Source organism: Anoplopoma fimbria, chromosome 15 (assembly GCF_027596085.1).
Source record: "Anoplopoma fimbria isolate UVic2021 breed Golden Eagle Sablefish chromosome 15, Afim_UVic_2022, whole genome shotgun sequence".
Classification (NCBI taxonomy): Eukaryota; Metazoa; Chordata; class Actinopteri; order Perciformes; family Anoplopomatidae; genus Anoplopoma; species Anoplopoma fimbria.
The window spans coordinates 9,672,120-9,691,810 of NC_072463.1; positions in this window are offsets into that span (position 1 = coordinate 9,672,120).

Sequence of the window (19,691 nt, forward strand, 5' to 3'; positions counted from 1 at the left end):
TGAGAGCAACCGACTCCTAAACTGGCCACGAAGCCCTAATGACCCCCGCTGCTACAAAGGGGGGTGAAGGGACGACTCATCCTCGTGCTGAGAGAGATGAAGACGAGGAAGAACGGTTCAAAACGAACCTCAACGAAGAAGACGACCAGGTTACGAAGACATCAGAGAAAGCCGAATCAACTGCCACTGAGTGATTCAACCAACTACAATCATCCAACCAGATGCAGAGGCCTTCAGAGGAACAGCCGCCATTCCATGCAGCTTTACCTCCAATCTGCCCATCAGAGCCGTCAGCTGAAACAATACCCCAGATGTAAACGAGTTTGATGTTCCTAGACCTAGTAAATTTAAGTCACGTTATAAAATAACCTTAGAAATAAATATCTTAGACCAAAAGATCAAAATTAGATGTAACTTAAACTAATCCAAAGATGCTTCACAATCTTCCCTGGTGCTTCTCGAACTTCTCGGCTGAATGGTGCCTAAATCATTTGAACTAAAGTTATTGTAAATCGACGAAGTTGATTAATCAGTCAATGTGAGTCACTGATTCTATCTGGTCACATTCAATCCTTTTCATTTAGTTGTGGTTCATAATTCTGTTTAGTCTTCATTCTATTGTTTAATCTTTCCCTTTAGTCTGTTTATTTTATGTTTGGTAGTTTAGTACTTTTGTTTGTCTAATAAATATTTCATAAAGAACTTGATCATTTGATTTGTGTGTATACGAAATAATAGGTCAATGTACACCTTGAGAAGAACTCTGTAGCAGCCCTTAGATTAAGATATTATTGATTAATATCACATTTTGAAGTTTTCCCTGTTTTTCCAAAATAGGGTGGCATCCAACTTAAGTCCTATGTCAAATTCTGTTAGGTAAACTAATGGTGGTAAGCTAAGTTACATATCCTGATAAGAATTACTTATTATTTATTAAATCTGCTACCAGCAACAACGCTACAATATATATATATATCCTCACACAAACAGAGTGCTTTCACTTCACCATAACATCCTTATTCATTAAAATAAATCTCTGTAGGTTTCTGCTGATGACAAAGTCGTAGTGGTTTAATTATCATTCGTCTGCTGCATATTGATTAGCAGAGAGAAGCTTGAAACACACTGTGTATCGGTTTTGAAGTGTTGTGTTTTGGTTTACAAGACAAATAAAGCATTACAGGAGCAGCTGCCAAAAATGAGGAGCTGTACCTCCAAATCCAACAAATAGTTTGTTTATGGGCCTGATGTGGGCTGGTTGTGAAAAAGTGAACGCGCTTGGGTCTGATAGGGTTCCTGTTGGACATTCCTACATTATGATGCTCCATTTAGCAGGGTCTCTTGTTATATGGTACTTGGCAAGTCCCTGTTTTCACAAGCAGCTAATTATTTCTCTCACTGTCTCCAAAGTCTCCTTTAAATATTTTTCGGATTAGGCACAGATGGCAAACACTCAAGCTAAATACAGATTCAGGCTTATCCAAGGCCACTCAAATGCACCTCTCCTTATAGGTTCCCAAAACTGGGAAATATGCTCCGCTATCATGCTCCAGAAATCTTATCAGCAGTGTTCACTGAACACATCTGTACAGTTTCTCCTTGTTTCTCTACTACTGAGACAGAGGTTTGGCTGAAACATTGCTTCTCACAAGAAATAATGAGATGCTCTGTCCAATAAGGCAACAGTGCAACTAAGTCCAAAATGACTATGTTCAGTAAGGATTTAAAAACAGACAATCAGTTGAACTCAGATAATCAGTTGAAAATAGAATCAGTTTTAAAGCTGAATGCAACATGTCCTAGTTTACACAGGCCCTGCAAATACAAATACATTTTACAGCCCAGCAAAACTGGATTAATAAATATACACAAAGCCCAGTCATCACCATTTATGACACACACAGTTGAGAGAAACACGAGACCAACAGAGAGTTTTGGGGACCAAAGGCATGCAGCCTTGGAAAACAAAAGTTCTGGAAGAATCCGAATTTTAGCAGCAAACTCTCCCAATATGGCTGCTGTTACAACACACGACCACAACCACACATTCTAAATACGGAGTGAAATGCACTGACCTTGTCATACTTTTGTGTGTGTCCAGCATCTATGGCAATCATGACATGACATGCACCTTTAACATTTTAAGATTTAATGACAATTCTTCCCATTGCTCTTTTCCATATCTTGTGTAAGCGTGTAACCACTGAAAAAACGTTCGGCGGAAAAAACGAAAGATTTAAGAATTATCCTCTGGAGACTATAAACATCCACAGCAAATTCCAGATATAAATATACTGTCTACAGCTTCAAATAATTTCCAATGATCACAGACACACACGTTTCACAATTTCTCTGTGGTCATCTCAGGAAGCCTCTGTGGGCGTTTTAGGGCTTTCTCCAGTTTTCATTACAGATGTAATCAGCCCTTTATCCAAGCCACACAGCAAACCACAATGTCAGCGAATCCTAATCATCCAGCAGCAGCTGGGTAAAAAATATAGTCCCTGCTGTCAGTCAGAGACAAACCTCACCATTAATCACTTTAGACAACCAGCAAGTGGACCCCAAATCAGCCTTTCTAATATTACACATTAAGTGTGTGAAGGGTTTCAAATAGGAAGCATTACTTTGAAGCTAAAGCTATAACACTGTGTATTTATTGAAATAAGTCCTACAAGTTGGGCTGCTCTATAAACAGAAAAGCAGCAAGCAGCGATAATTGAGCCCTTGCGCCTTTCTGCACTTATTGGTGGTCCCAGTAAATTGGCAATCACAGCGTCTTCAGGCCTTTCTGTATTTCTTGGCTCACAGGAACCAAAGCAGAAGTGGGAGACACCACCAGAGGATGAAGAAGAAATGCAGCCCACAAATCAAAGGATTAAGGTCCATACTGCACTATTCCTGTTAGGTTTCGGTTTGGTCCCTGGTTGTATATTGTTGTTGTTTCTCCTTCCCCTCTCTCTCTTACTTGTCTCCCCTTTTCTGCAGGGTGTGTGTGTGGGTGGTGTGTGTGTGTGTGTGTGTGTGTGTGTGTGTGTGTGTGTGTGTGTGTGTGTGTGTGTGTGTGTGTGTGTGTGTGTGGCAGGACACACCAGTTCTCAATCAACTCATCAGCCTCAGACTACTTAAGCTTGGCTTCAACTCCACCTCAGTGCCAGGTAATTCTGTTTCCTTTCGGTAGAGCGAACACATCTAGATAGTACATTGTTGACTTTGTGTATTTTTAGGATTGTGTTGTGATTCGTACTTTTCTGTGTTTGCGAGTTTTGGTGGTCTCTCTTACCCAGTGGTGTAGTCCAGGGTATACGCGGGTATACGGCGTATACCCACTTATTTTTCAGTCAGCATTGCGTATACCCACTTCTAAACCCCCCAGATGCGCACCATTCAGTAGTGCACTTTTCCCCGGTGAAGCCATGACCCACGCTACTCTGCCACTTATTGGCTAATACTCGCTGCCTTTACTGATTAGATTGGTTAACTGTAGGCATGACGACGAATGAGCCAATCGGAGGGAGAGAAAGGCGGGTCATGCCGAAGTAAATATCGCGAAAGACTAATTTACTTTTACAAGTTTACTTTAAATGATTTTCTATAATAATCCGGTAAAATGAAGCGAGCTATCCAAACAAAAATTTCATTTGACAATTTCAAACGTCCTCGCGAATCAATATCAGCCAGCAGCTCAGCAGTTAATGTTAGCGATCGTACACCGGTACAGTTACCGTCGACGCCCGCTCTGCCCCCCGCCCCCGTCGGAGAGGAGGCTGTCAGTAAAGGAGATGCTGCCTCTCCGCCCACAGCCAAAGATGCCGGTACAACTTCGGATGAAGACGTCAACTACGGTAGGTTTCATAATAGTGGCACACTCTGGCCCATGCTATGTGTTGCGAATCAGCTGTTCAAAGACACCGTTTACAAAATAAATTACTGATTTGCCATGTGAGAGAATAAGTGTCATTCCAGGAATAAGGAATAGTTGTCTCTCACTAGTCTGTGGGCCAGTATTTGTTTAGTCATTTCATAATCCTTCCTCCCTGAGATCAAGCAGCAGAAATTATGTGCCAATGTAAGTAAACTAAAAAGAGTAGTCTCAAATATCACTGTTTCTAAAAAAGGGTGTTTAGGGCGTTAAAAAAAGGGCAAACATTTAGAGTATACCCACTTCTCCAGGGACCACTACACCACTGCTCTTACCTGCCTTTTGTTTGCTCAGGGCCTGTGAGCCTCCATGTGCTCGCTCCTCAAGACCGGTGTGTGTTTGTTGCGAGCTAGCCAGCCTCCTGCCTCCACTGTCCATTGCGTATCATTTTGTGAGTTTGTCAATAAACTCATTTTTGTATATATACTGTCTCTGCTCCGGGGTCCAAACCTAACCAGGTCGTCACAATTCCTAAATTGAAAATTTAAATCCAATTTCAACATTCAGTGCCAATGCAAGAGTTAAAAGACAGATCCTGGTCAAAGATAACTCCAAGGTTCTTAACGGTAGTGCTGGATGCCAGAGCAATGCCATCTAGAGAAACTATATCGTTAGATAATTGATTTCAAAGGTGATCTGGGCCTAGTAGGATAACTTCAGTTTTGTCGGAGTTTAACATTAAGAAGTTACAGGTCATCCAGGTTTTTATGTCCGTAAGACATGCTTGAAGTTTAGAGAACTGGTTAGTTTTGTCTGGCTTAATCGATAGATATAACTGGGTATCATCAGCATAATAATAAAAGTTTGAGTGTTTTCTGATAATATTCCCTAAAGGAAGCATATATAAGGTGAATAAAATTGGTCCAAGAACAAACCTTTGTGTAACTCCGTGACTGACCTTGGTTTTCATCGAGGTTTCATCGTTTACATACAAATTATATATTATGTACGACATAAATTGTCTCATTCTGATAAATGATAAAAATATGCATCATACGCTTATGACTTTCCTCTCCTCTCACCCTGCTGTTCTCCCAGAGTTTCAAAACCCCAGTTTTGAAGTGAATGAATGTGTGAATGCTCGAGCACTAAACCCTGATTTATCATTATTTTGGATGGAACAATAAACTCTATAGATATTTTGGTTTGCAAGCTCATGCACACTGTGGGCTGTGACACATTTAGTCATGGCAGTGGTTGAAAAGGGAAACTTCATGGATACAAATTATTAATCCACCCGAAACCAGTAGGCCTTTTTCAAAACAGATGTGTTGTTTCACATCCAGCGAGATGATCAAACACAATCCAGGAAGTCCCATCAGAGTACAAGTTTGAAGGTTAATCAGATACCCGTACTATGAGTCTGTTAGCATGAATTAAATTGGACATGTGTGTTTCCAGATGATGTGGCACTGCATTGTGGAAAAAAGTTCAACCAGTCATCACACTCTTTATTGAAGCTCCTGCCACTACATTGAGTTCCATGATATTGCAAATATTTTTGTTTGATGCTCTTTGAGCTTCTTTTTGCTTTAAGCCCCTTAACAAGTTCAGGCATTCCTCAGGTCACTAATTGCTGTCTTCTGACACACAGCTGACAGAGTGGTTTTGTGATGCTCTATATCCTACTGGTGTTGATTTAACCATGACTTCGCTATGTCTTTGTATCTCAGGTGGTTCTTTGTAGACCACACCATATTTCTTCTCCAGGTCTGCCACAGGTTCAAGCCTAATCTTGTAATTTGAATAGAAATTACTGAAACAACGTGACCTCACGGAAATACACAAAATGACGACAACCTCTCTACAGCGCAGCACACATGCTAGTGGCCTGTGATTTGTGAAAATTACGGGTCAGCACCACGGAAACAATTTTACATTAGGTTTAGGCAACAAAACCACAAACAGAACTTCACTCTAACTCAACTCTTTGGGACATGCAATGTTGAACACCAGTCTCGTGATCAAAAGCACTGTTTATTTGGTCCGCCCACCTCCTCTCCCACTTATTGTAACTAGTCCTTGTATCCTTTTCGTGATGCCGACAGTCATTTTAACACATTACATTTGGGACCCTTCACGTATTTCTGTGAGATCGGCATGGAATCAAATACTTGTTTGCCGCTGTCCGTATTTGCCATCAGTCAAGAATTGTTGCTAACGAGAATGACTATAATTTTTTGGGACTGAAAAAGTGTTTAATGATCCAGTAATCCTGTAAATAGAAATAACTTATGGAGGAAACTGCCAAAACATGAAAAGGACTGGATGGGATCTTTGCTGTTCTATAAGCTCACCGCAGTCCGGGTCTGATCAGTTTAGTTGTTAAGTACAAACTGGTCAAATGTGTGTTCATCACACAGGATTTGTAGCGAATAAAATCCTTAAAATGAATATGTTGTTACCTGCTGGTGTGCAAGAGTGGCGAAGGTCATTTATTCATGCTTTTCTCAACAGCAAATATGAATGTCCCAGTGATGTAGTCATGCACTTCAATAAAGTTGGGGTACTTACAATAGAGACACAAAATTGAAGTAGCAGTCTGACTTTTGTAAATTGTATGGGTCCATCTCAAAAAACACTAGATCCTACATTTCCCACGATGCATTATCTTAATACAATATCCACCCTGAATGGTTAACAAATCCCACCCCAGTTTGTACTGCAGACTTCCTGTTATACATTTGCATCATCCAAGCCCAAGCAGCTGAGCCCAAACAATGATGACATCACTATGACATCATCTGGGTTATTTTCTCAGATTTCAGAGCCACAGAAATTGATTTTTATAACAATTGTTTTTACAAGCACTAGTAAATGGATCCTCCTGCTTTGTCAAATGAATTTGGAGCTGATGCAAAGAATACTGTACTTCCATTTGTGCAGGATACGAGTCCTTTATACAGTATGCACACAACCATGATATCATGTGTCCAAGTAAGTCATAACAAAACAATAAACTTTGTTCATGCAATATTTTACACAATGCAATTTAGATATGAACTTCCTCCAGTGGTTGGAAGTCTTGTCAACATCGGGGGGCTGTGGAGGCGTTTGCGATCACAGACAGTGCTGATGTTTGTGTTGATCTCAGCGGATTGGGGGTCGGAGGATCAGAGGGGGTAAGGAGTGACTATGTTGGGCGACGAATGATCATTTGTAACAGACAAATTGTCTGTCACCACTACACACTCATGGAGCTTTGTTATGAAAAGGTACCCAGCTCTCAGTGAGCTATCCAATTTAAACCGTCTGTGTACACGACTAAATCAAACATTGTTGGGTAATATTTTAAAATACTATGAGTATCACTATGAGAATACTACAGCAATGAAATTGTGTAAAGACCGTTGGTTAAAGTGTGAATAAAGACTATTCTAATATTGAGATTGCGTCCGACAAAATGTTAACTTGTTTTTTAAACCGACTATACACCCACAGTGACGGGCCAGGTGTGTTGAGTTGTTAAAGTAGGCAGTACATTAACTAATCTCTCAAGCTCTCTATTTTTCTCTTTCACACAATTACCTTTGCCACATTTTGTGTGTATAACTAAGTGCACCATCATGAATGTCCTAGAGAAGATACTGTCAGAGCGTTCTTCAGATTCATGCAATGCACTGCATCAAGACTTCAAAGACACACAAAAGTCAGAGTTCTTGAAAAGTAATCAGGGAGGTGGTGTGATGAGTCTGTGAGCAGTAATACAAAATGTTGTGTTTATAAGTGATTGAACCCTAGTACACATTTGTTTGTTCACAAATTCTGAACCATCAACATATTGGTACTGTAGGGCACCAGAAGTGTTTTTATTCCATCTATTTCAGTGGCATTACTGATTGCAAACCAAGCTGCATCTCTATCTGTGGAGCAGATCAAGCTCTGCAAAGTCAAGAAGGTTTGCACCTTTACAAGGTAGCTGAAATTGCCTGAACTTAACAGAACCATGAAGGTTATAAGTAAGATAAAGTCAAGTGTTGTGGTAAAGGCTTCTACAGCAGCTCCCATTACAGCCTAAAATCACTAGTGGACAACAACTGCCACAAACCTGAGAAACTGCCGCAAACCTGAGAAACTGCCACAAACCCGAGAAACTGCTTTGACCAATTTGTATTTATTTTCTCACACGTCCTGTTATGTTTATTTCAGCAGCAGATCAGTTTCAATTGAATCCAATTAAATCCATCACAATCAATTGCCATTCATTTCAGTCATTTGTAAATTTCCCCGCTGCGGGACTAATAAAGGATTATCTTATCTTGTTCTTTATTCAAACAGATTGTGTTTGTCCGTCTGTGTGGTACACAGCAGGGTGCTGGGGTGTTTTGGTGTAGTCATCATGTGTATGAGTTTAGATTTAGGCTGATAATCATGCTTTATAATGGTCCTGCGACTTGAGTTTGTTGTTGAGTTTGTATTTTTTGCTGATCTTGTTTTTCCATTTTTTTATTAATTTCTTGATACAAAGCAATGTTTTATTACATTAAAGAAACAACCGAAAGTCTTTGGGTTATCCTTTTTGCAAGTTGTTTGTTAATTTTTTGATTTTCAAATGAAAACTAGAAGTTGAACTTCATTTCATATTCCCCTCCCAAACAAAGTAAATTGTGACGTTAATCAACTAAGCTACTACCCCGCTAGCACTGCTGCTAACATTGCACCCAGCATTACCGCTAACAAAGCTACCATCACATATAATAAACTGATCTTGATCTTACGCAACTGTGGCTCAGAAGGTAGATCGGGTCATCCTTCAATCAGAAGATCGGCAGTTCGATCCCCTGCTCCTCTAGTCCTCGGGCAAGACACTTAACCCAAAATTGCTCCCGAAAGCTGTGTGAATGGGTGTGAATGTTAGATAGTTCTGATGGGCAGGTGGCACCTTGCATGGTAGGCCATGCCATCAGTGTATGAATGGGTGTGAATGGGTGAATGACAAGAAGTGTTAAAACGCTTTGAGGCGTCGAGAGACTAGAAAAGCGCTATACAAGTAAAAGTCCATTTACCATTTAAACTAATTATTCCTATCAGACTATATTATTAGAAGCATAAACAGAACCTTGGCTACCAGATAGATTGCTTTATTGGGTGATAAGAAAGAACTAGCACCAAAGCAATTGAAGGACTTGAATTTCGAAGTACAGTTTATCATACATGTCTGTATGATAAACAAAATGTATACTTTTTTGCTAAACAATCAGCTAACAAATGACTTTAATATATGATGAGCTAAAATCATCCGTGGATTCATTACAGACAACAGTGACCTCACAGGGTTCCACCACACAGGACTCTCAGTATTCAGCTACCGCCTGCAGTAATGACTTAGCTACTCTCAATAACATAGAGAACACTCTCAAAGCTGACGATAAAGTGCTCCAAGCTAAATGTGAGGACCTAGAGGGAAGGTCAAAACACAACAACATTTTCTTGGTGGGCATCCCAGAGAGTCTGGAGGGAGTTTATCTCTCAACTTATGCAGGACATGCTAAAGCTGGATAAAGCGCCCCTTTTAGACTATGCTCACAGATCTCTTCAGCATCACCTGGAATGGGAGCCCACCATGACCTTTTATCATCAGAGTCCACTGTTTTCACTTCAAAGAACAGATATTGTGCCGGGCGAGGGAGGTTGCCAGGCAAGACACTCCCAGAGTAACGGGATCGATGGCTCTGACACTTATCCCTAATACTTCGGTGCTTGTGTGGGAGGGGCCGTGTGTGTCTTGTTGGGAAGATGCTTCAGTGGGTGGGAGAGAGTTTATTAGTTCACTTGTTCTTGTTCTTTATCATGTATGTTACATTTGGTCTTCTCATGGTACTTAAAGGGCTGCACTCACTTTTTCTCTTTTTAAAGGATGACCCACCCGCCTAAATTTAAGGAGCAATCAGTTGGTAATATACTTAAGCTCTATAGTTGGTTGTTTTTAAACTGTAAAAGTTTAAACCAACCTTAAAGCGTTGTAGAGTGCTTCATCATCTCCAGCATTAGGGAGCTTAGATTGCATTCTTGCAGGAGACTCGGAGGAGTCTTGGATCTCTCTAGGTTAGGGAAGGGCTGGGTTGGCCAGCTATAACACTGCTTATACCTTTGTACCTTTTGTTTCCTCCAATCTCATCTCAGACCCCAATGGTAGATATGTCTTTATCACAAGAATCTTCTATGTTACTAAGTTTAGCCTTGCCAACCTATATTGACCAAACTGGGACACTAACAAATGTTCTCTAAGCTTCCAAATATGCCCTCACACCTTCTTGTCCTCTTGGGTGATTTTCACAGTTTGTTGGGAAAGTCTGAGAGATTATGAATGAACAGGAGTGTAAAGAAGGTCTTCTTCCTGACTGAACTTCCGCTAAGCTTCATTTCAATAAGGAGAGACCAATGTATCAAAAAGTACACTCTTCATATTTATGTGCGAAACATGGTTTAATTCAATGTAAAATCATTCATTACTTAGACTTTCTCTAATTTACCCTGATATCAAGGCTATTTGTGAAAGGTGTCATCAAGGATTTTTCCTCACTGATCCGTGTGTTTTGGTCTTGACCATCTCTTCATGACTATTAGTCAAATATCTTTAAAACGTTACAGTGGGACGTCAGGTTCCCTTTGATCCAGTTGCATTAACAACACCCTTTGGAGTAATACCAGATACAGTGGTTCTGCCAAAAGTTAAAACAGACCATGTGGCCTTCTTGAACTTATTAGCTAGACGACTGATATTTCTTTATTGGTAGTCATCTTCTCCTCCACCGTATGAGGCTTGGATCAAAGATGTTTATATTTAATATACACTGCATGAATCTATGGCAATCTTGGCTGCAGTAAATATATATATATATGTATATATATATCTTGGATGTCATGTTTGTAAATACTGCTTTGCCGTATACATATATACATAATATGTATATGCCTTTATTTTTGGATGTTAAAAAAACAAAACAATATAATAAACTACTGTTTACAATGGAACAAAGCACAGATAAAAAAGCTAGCCATGAAAAAAAAACTTGGCAAGTATTTGGAAGAGATTCTCTTGAACTATGCTTACTGTCCAATCAAAGATTGGGTATATTTTCTTTGTCTCAAATGTCCAAAATGGTTCCATTGAGGAATGAACACTTAATTAATCAAAACAAAAAGCTGAAACTGAAGCTGACACTTCAGGACATATATGGTCTGTTTCCAACATAAATGTTAGTTCGATAAATGTTATACTTCAAGAAATGAATAACAATCAGTTAATAATAGTTTCAAGTAAGTATGTAGGAACCACATGACCCATGTGAAACATAAACAGTGTAGCAGTTTGACTTAAAGCTGGGATGCAAGGCTCAGTCAGAGTCTGAAAATAGTACTTATTATTGTTTGAGTATTTCTTGTATGTATACAAGTGTATATATATATGTATACAAGTATATATATGTATATATGTGTATATATATATATATATACATATATGTATATATGTATATATGTGTGTATGTATATATACTGTATATATGTAGATGCATATATATGTATATATGTATATACAGCGGGTAAAATAAGTATTGAACACGTCACCATTTTTCTCAGTAAATATATTTCGAAAGGTGCTATTGACATGACATTTTCACCAGATGTCGGTAACAACCCAAGTAATCCATACAAACAAAGAAAACCAAACAAATAAGTTCAGAAATTAAGTTATGTGTAATAAAATGGAATGACACAGGGAAAAAGTATTGAACACATGAAGAAAGGGAGGTGCAAAAAGGCATGGAAAGCCAAGACACCAGCTGAAATCTATCAGTAATTAGAAAGCAATCCTGCCCCTTGTCAGTGCAAATAAATATCAGCTGGTTCAGTCCCAACTGATGGCCTATAAGAAGGTGTCTCATTACCAAGGTGTCACACAAGAAACATCTCATGATGGGTAAAAGCAAAGAGCTCTCTCAAGACCTTCACAACCTTATTGTTGCAAAACATACTGATGGCATTGGTTACAGAAGGATTTCTAAACTTCTGAATGTTCCTGTGAGCACTGTTGGGGCCATAATCCGGAAGTGGAAAGAACATCATTTCACCATAAACCGGCCACGACCAGGTGCTCCTCACAAGATTTCTGATGGAGGAGTGAAAATAATTATCAGAAGAGTTGTCCATGAGCCAAGGACCACGTGTGGAGAGCTTCAGAAAGACCTGGAATTAGCAGGTACAATTGTTTCAAAGAAAACAATAAGTAATGCATTCAACCGTCGTGGCCTGTATGCACGCTCACCACGCAAGACTCCATTGCTGAAGAAAAAGCATGTTGAAGCTCGTTTAAAGTTTGCTGCACAACATTTAGACAAGCCTGTGAAATACTGGGAGAATATAGTCTGGTCAGATGAGACCAACATTGAACTCTTTGGATGCCATAATACACACCATGTTTGGAGGTCAAATGGCACTGCACACCACCCCAAAAACACCATACCAACAGTGAAGTTTGGAGGTGGGAACACTGGCACACTAATTGAAGGAAGGATGAATGGAAAAATGTAACGAGACATTCTTGATAAAAATCTGCTGCCATCTAGCAGGATGATGAAGATGATACGAGGGTGGATATTTCAGCAAGACAATGATCCCAAACACACAGCCAAGGAAACTCTCAACTGGTTTCAGAGAAAGAAAATAAAGCTGCTAGAATGGCCCAGCCAATCACCTGACTTGAATCCAATAGAAAATCTATGAAAAGAACTAAAGATCAGAGTTCATAGAAGAGGCCCACGGAACCTTCAAGATTTGAAGACTGTTTGTGTGGAAGAATGGGCCAAAATCACACCTGAGCAATGCATGCGACTAGTTTCTCCATACAGGAGGCGTCTTGAAGCTGTCATTACCAACAAAGGCTTTTGTACCAAGTATTAAATACATTTCAGTAAGCGTGTTCAATACTTTTTCCCTGTGCCATTCCATTTTATTACACATAACTTAATTTCTGAACTTATTTGTTTGGTTTTCTTTGTATGTATGGATTACTTGGGTTGTTACCGACATCTGGTGAAAATGTCATGTCAATAGCACCTTTAGAAATATATTTACTGAGAAAAATGGTGACGTGTTCAATACTTATTTTACCCACTGTATATATGTGTGTATATATACTGTTTATGTATATGTGTATATATATATGTATGTATGTATGTATGTATGTATGTATGTATGTATGTATGTATATGTGTATATATATATACAGTGGGTACGGAAAGTATTCAGACCCCTTTAAATTTTTCACCCTTTGTTTCATTGCAGCTATTTGCTAAAATCGAAAAAGTTCATTTTTTTCGCATTAATGTACACTCAGCAACCCATCTTGACAGAAAAAACCAGAAATGTAGAAATTTTTGCAAATTTATTAAAAAAGAAAAACTGAAACATCACATGGTCATAAGTATTCAGACCCTTTGCTGTGACACTCATATTTAACTCACATGCTGTCCATTTCTTCTGATCCTCCTTGAGATGGTTCTACTCCTTCATTGGAGTCCAGCTGTGTTTAATTAAACTGATTGGACTTGATTAGGAAAGGCACACACCTGTCTATATAAGACCTTACAGCTCACAGTGCATGTCAGAACAAATCAGAATCATGAGGTTGAAGGAACTGCCCAAGGAGCTCAGAGACAGAATTGTGGCAAGGCACAGATCTGGCCAAGGTTACAAAAGAATTTCTGCAGCACTCAAGGTTCCTAAGAGCACAGTGGCCTCCATAATCCTTAAATGGAAGAAGTATGGGATGACCAGAACTCTTCCTAGACCTGATGTAAAGGGGTCTGAATACTTTCCGTACCCACTGTATATACAGTACCAGTCAAAAGTTTGGACACACCTTCTCATTCAATGGTTTTTATTTTATTTTTATTTTTTTCTACATTGTAGATTAATATTGAAGACATCCAAACTATGAAGGAACACATATGGAATTATGTGGTAAACAAACAAATGCTCAACAAACCAGAATATGTTTTATATTTTAGATTCTTCAAAGTAGTTGATTGAGAAGGTGTGTCCAAACTTTTGAATGGTACTGCATATATATATATATATATATATATATATATATATATATATATATATATATACAAAAGGCTGGAGGCACTGTGAGAGTCAAGTTTTTTGATTTCTCCAGTGCCTTCAACACCATCCAGCCTTTGCTTCTGAGGGACAAGCTGGAGCAGACCGGGGTGGACCACCACCTCACTGCATGGATCCTGGACTACCTCAACAACCGCCCACAGTATGTGAGGATAAGGGAGTGTGAGTCAGACCTGGTGTCCTGCAGCACGGGGGCCCCACAGGGAACCGTTCTGGCTCCATTCCTCTTCTCCATCTACACCTCGGACTTCAAATATAACTCTGCTACCTGCCACCTGCAAAAGTTCTCTGACGACTCTGCAATCGTCGGCCTCATCTCCGCCGGTGATGAGAGGGAATACAGAGAACTGAACCAGGACTTCATAGGATGGTGCCGGCGGAACCGCCTCTAGATCAACTCTGGTAAAACCAAAGAGCTGGTGGTGGACTTCCACCGGGGTCAACACTCTCTTCCGGTACCAGTGAACATCCAGGGAATGGACATTGAGATTGTGTGATCTTATAAGTACCTGGGTGTTCACCTTAACAATAAACTGGACAGGACAGACAACACAAACGCACTCTACAAAAAGGGTCAGAGCAGACTATCTGCTGAGGAGACTGAGGTCTTTTAGGCTGCAGGAGCACTCCTGAGGACCTTTTTCAACTCTATGGTGGCATCAGCCATCTTTTATGCAGTGGTCTGCTGGGGCAGCAGCATCTCGACAGCCGACAGGAAGAGACTAAACAAACTTGTCAAGAAGGCCAGCAGTGTGCTGGGATGTCCACTGGATACAGTAGAAGTAATGGGAGACAGGAGAATGATGGTTAAGCTATCATCCTTGATGAACAACTCCTCCCACCCCATGCAGGACACACTGGCAGCTCTGTGCAGCTCCTACCTGCAGTACCTCTCCAAGGAGAGGTACTGCAGGTCCTTCCTTCCTGCTGCTGTCAGGCTGCACAACCAACTCTGCTCCCAGTAGGCAGCACATACCAAAAAAACGACTATATAAAACTGTGCAATATAAATAATCTGTGCAATCCACTGTGCAATATTAAAAATAATTATCTCCATTTATATAATATTTTAGTTATTGTGGATCTTGCGGATCCACTCTGCTACTGTTATCCTGCAAATTGTCCCGCTGTGGGACTAATAAAGGATTATCTTATTCTACTCCAACGATGAGAAAGGGTGTGAAGGTTTTATTCTGCTATTTAGTTTTAATTAGTGGCTTCAGGTGCTGTGCCCTGCCACCAGTTTGAGCTTTATTGATCACTTTGATGTATTTTGGAATAGGAGAGGCTTATATAAAAGAGATATCCTAATAAAAAGGGCATTATTGTGCTCTCAGCAACATTTGTTTCTTTAAAAATAATACCTGGCTATGCTGACTATCCACTACAAATCTTGACAGTGTTCCGATAATTCTCAAATTAACAAGATAATGTGGTAGAAGACAAACCGTAGTGCAAAAAGGGGAAGCCGCAGACATTCATAAATACAGGTTGGCCTATATCCAATCTATTCCCATCCGTTGTGTACCTGTCACCATCCCTTGTAAATAAATCGTTTTAATGCAATGATTTTACTCTTTGAAATGATCTAGATATCTTCATGATCACAGAATCTTGGCTGACACTGAATTATCATGTTCCCCTACTTGAAGCATGCCCACCATGGAAACCAGGCCAGACTAACTAAGATGGGGGTAGTGGGGTTTTCTTGCTATATAGAGATAGCCTCTTTCTTTCTCCATTAAAGGAAAATCTCCCTGTAGAACACATAGATATAATAACTCTTTTATTAGTGAATTCACAGATTTCCTATCATTGACCCTACCTAGATTTGATAAGTTGCTGATCTTTGGCAAATTAAATAACCATGTCTGCTGCCCTGAATAGCCCTTTGGCCTGGAGTTCCTAAATGTAAGTGATTCTTCTAATTTATCACATTCTCAGACAGGTCCCACTCTTGACTAGTCTCAACTAAATGCATAAAGATGCCTGATGTTGAATGTATAGATGCTTGTATCTCTGACCACCAATGCCTTATGTTTAATGTGTAGTTGCCTTGTGTTTCCTGTCCCCAAAACCAGCTCTAGAACTTATAACTGACTCATCCTCCGCTATTAAATTCAACACTGCTTTTAACACCCCAGCAGTTTCTCTGGTTCCCCTCTTTCTGCAAGTGAATAATTGAACCAATTTAATAATATGTTCCTCCAGTTTAGATGAAATCGCTCCCGTTAAGACCAAAACATGTAGTACCATGGATAAATGAAAATAGTCAGTAGCAAAAGCAAAATGCATACAGTGTATTTAAGAAATTACAACATGGTTTTCGAAAAATTCCATTGGACTGAAACTGCTCTTCTTAAGGTCTTAAATTATTTCTTACTTTCAGCAGAAGCAGGCCATAACTCTATCTAATCTGTAAACAACCATCAGGACACTGTCAACCTGCTAAAGTGCCCTAATGACATCTGCAAATTTGTCACAACATTTCCTTCAGCTAAATTATTTAGATATTATTCATATGTCAAGATCACCCAAATATCAGTCTTGGTCATTTGTCCCAGCCATTGACTCAGCATTGCAGAAATTTGTGTCATCGATCAAAACCTCAGCTTAGACAAACATGTTAAATCAGTTGTTCAATCGTCCTTTCACCATCTCAGAAACATGACAAGGATTGGACCATTTATTTCTCCTTGAAAACACGTTTATCCACGCCTGTGGAAGTGTTCTTGGGCAAGACGCTAAACCACATATTGCTCCCGAAGGCTGTGAGTGTGAACACGCATGGTTGTGAATTAGTTTAGATACTGATGTGGGGGTGGAGGCTTTCATGTCCTGGGTAACATGATAACATCTCACCGATTCTGGATTCCTTACACTACCTGTTTCTTTTAGAACTTATTTTAAGATGTTATCAATCACGTACAAATCCCTGAGAGGCCTCATCTCTAGTTATCAGATCTCTCATGTACCTATCCGCACCCTTAGACTGTTGGACGTGTGGCTCCTTATTATACCAGGGTCCAGATTCTTACATAAAGGTGGTAGAGCCTTTGCAGGCAGGGCTTCTAGACTGTGGAATGACCTACCTGAGCAGCTCAGGGCTGCAAACTCTCTTTTAAAAACCCACTCTTAAAAAACAGAGTTAATGAAATCAGATAATAAGCCAAAGTAAACAGATAAACACATATAAAATTACGGAGAAGCAATTTTTAAAGTGTGTTCTGTTTAATTGTAAAGCACTTTGTTACAGTGGAAGGTGTTTTGAATGCTACTATGTAATAATAAATAAAGTTTATTATTATCAGGATTAACCAGTACAACAGCAGAATTAAATTAATTGATATCAACTAAAATGATACGACTTTCGGTTCTCAAGGATGCACAAACTCAAACTGTAAATGATTAATTAGTCTCTGAACGACAGCAACTGGTATCTTCACTCCCCACTCTCCATGTAATCTAAGTGTGCATGCTCCATTGTAATGGTGCTAATTAACTAATTCTAAACCAAACAAACTGATGGTGTTTTATGTCATTTTAAGTGACAAAATAATCGAACAGGTGAAAACGATGTGAGTGAGTGCGTCAGACCTTAAACTTTCCGTTGTGGGGCTGTGGCCACGGCCACCACACTCTCTCTCTATCTGTCTTTTTTCTTTATCCTCTCTTTTCGGGGAGTTGGTTAAACAACATTTAAACCCTCATATGATATCAGGTTATTTTCCATCCCTTAATAGAAGCCTAGTCACTAAAGCAAACTAGCATTGGATGAATGGTCAGCTAAAGTCGGTTGGCCACTCAGATGAACTACTGACAGGGGTTTGAACTGTCCGTATAGTACGTGCAGAATTCTGTATTTAAAATGTATTTTCTAATCTGACAAGATCTAAAATTTTCAAAAATGTCATATTCTTTGAAACCAACACCATAATAGTAAATTGTTAATATAAAACATCACTTTTAGCCTCTTATGTAAACAACATGGACTTTCTCCAACCTAACTAAGCTAACATTACCATTACACTGCCATGCTGACTTTTATAACATCACTATGGCAATTGTTTTGTCTATAGAGCCCCACAAAGTGCTGATTTCATAGACACTCTGGGTGGAAAGTGTAAGGAACATACAAGAACATGACGGGGTTGTTTGGCTAAGTGTACTGAAGCTGCTCTTGGAGTGGGATCAAACATTGAGGAGGCCCATTATCGCAATCCTTTTTTTTCTTGCTTCTGCTTTTGCTTCTACTACGGAGGCCCCGACACAGCACCAAGCTGGAGCTTTTCTTTTTAACCCTCACATTTGAAGACACAAAAACTCTTATGGAGTTATAGAAGCTGCTGTGTGGGTGAGTTGTGGGAAAGATAAAGCTTATCACATTATATCCTCAACCTTTTGTGTGAAACAAACATGTCTGTCCCTGGGGCTTCACAGTCTGTGTAGGAAAGACATTACTCCTTTTGCTCCTGCATTAATCCAATTACTGAACCAAACATCTGCAGACATGCAATAACAGTTCCTGTGCCAAGATACCATCTCCTTCCCAACCATCTCAACTTCCTCTCAGTTAAAGAATATGGAGAAATATCTTTATTTGGTTTAGTTTAGAATGAGGAAGGACTTGGAATTACAACCAGTTTGTTCAATCCAATCCTAGCAGTTATGATTTAAATATTTAATGAACTGATCCCTGTAAATAACTTATTTGTGTGGTTCATTAATCTCCACACACACTGATGTTGTAACTTGGCTAAATTTGAAGTTGGCAACTGGCCCCTGAAGAAAATAATCATATTCCATGAAGCTAGCTAGAGTCATGTTACACACCTGCCAAGGCCTTAAACTGAAGACACAATGCAAAATGAAAATGCTTTAAGGTATTTAAGAACGGCTTAAAGTAAACTTCAGGTACATATCTGGGTGCTCAGTCACTCTGATCCATTTTTTTCCTCCTCAGTTTTCTTTCATGCTCTGAGTTGGAGCTGCCCTGTGTTTACAGAAGGACATGAAAAGAGCTCAGCACATTCTGCTGACTGCACTTCATTGGAAGCCGTGGATGGAGTGACTGAGGGTGGGGCATGATATACTGTAGATCAAAGTCCCAAGATGGAGATATATTCACATGCCACAAATGGGCTGTTTGCTCGGTGTACAAGTAAACAGGTATAGAACAAGTCAACCCTCTACAATACAGTACAGGAACACAGTAGTAAATGAATCAATGGTTTGGAAAATTCCACTGTTGAGTACTCCTACAATGTGTAATGTTCAAGGCCTTCCTAGAGTTAATTTGTTACTTATGGTCATTTATCCTTTTGGTGTATGTATATTTCACCAACCTGCCAAGACCATTTTTACTTCAGTTATGGATCTCTTTCCTTTCCCAGAAACACTGTAAACCTCCAGAAAACGTCCATGGTCTCTGCATCCAGCTGGGTTTACAATATATAATGTCAGTAACAGAGAGAAGGTGAGAATATCCAAGAAAAAGAAGGAGCGGTAACTCTCACTGTGCTGTGGTCTATAAAGGCTCCTGTTGGTTCACACACTGCTATCTTTGCCATTTCCACTATAGATGACCCTCAGTATGGTGGTTAAATGTATTGAAAAAGAGTGAAAAAAGGCCACAGAGGAG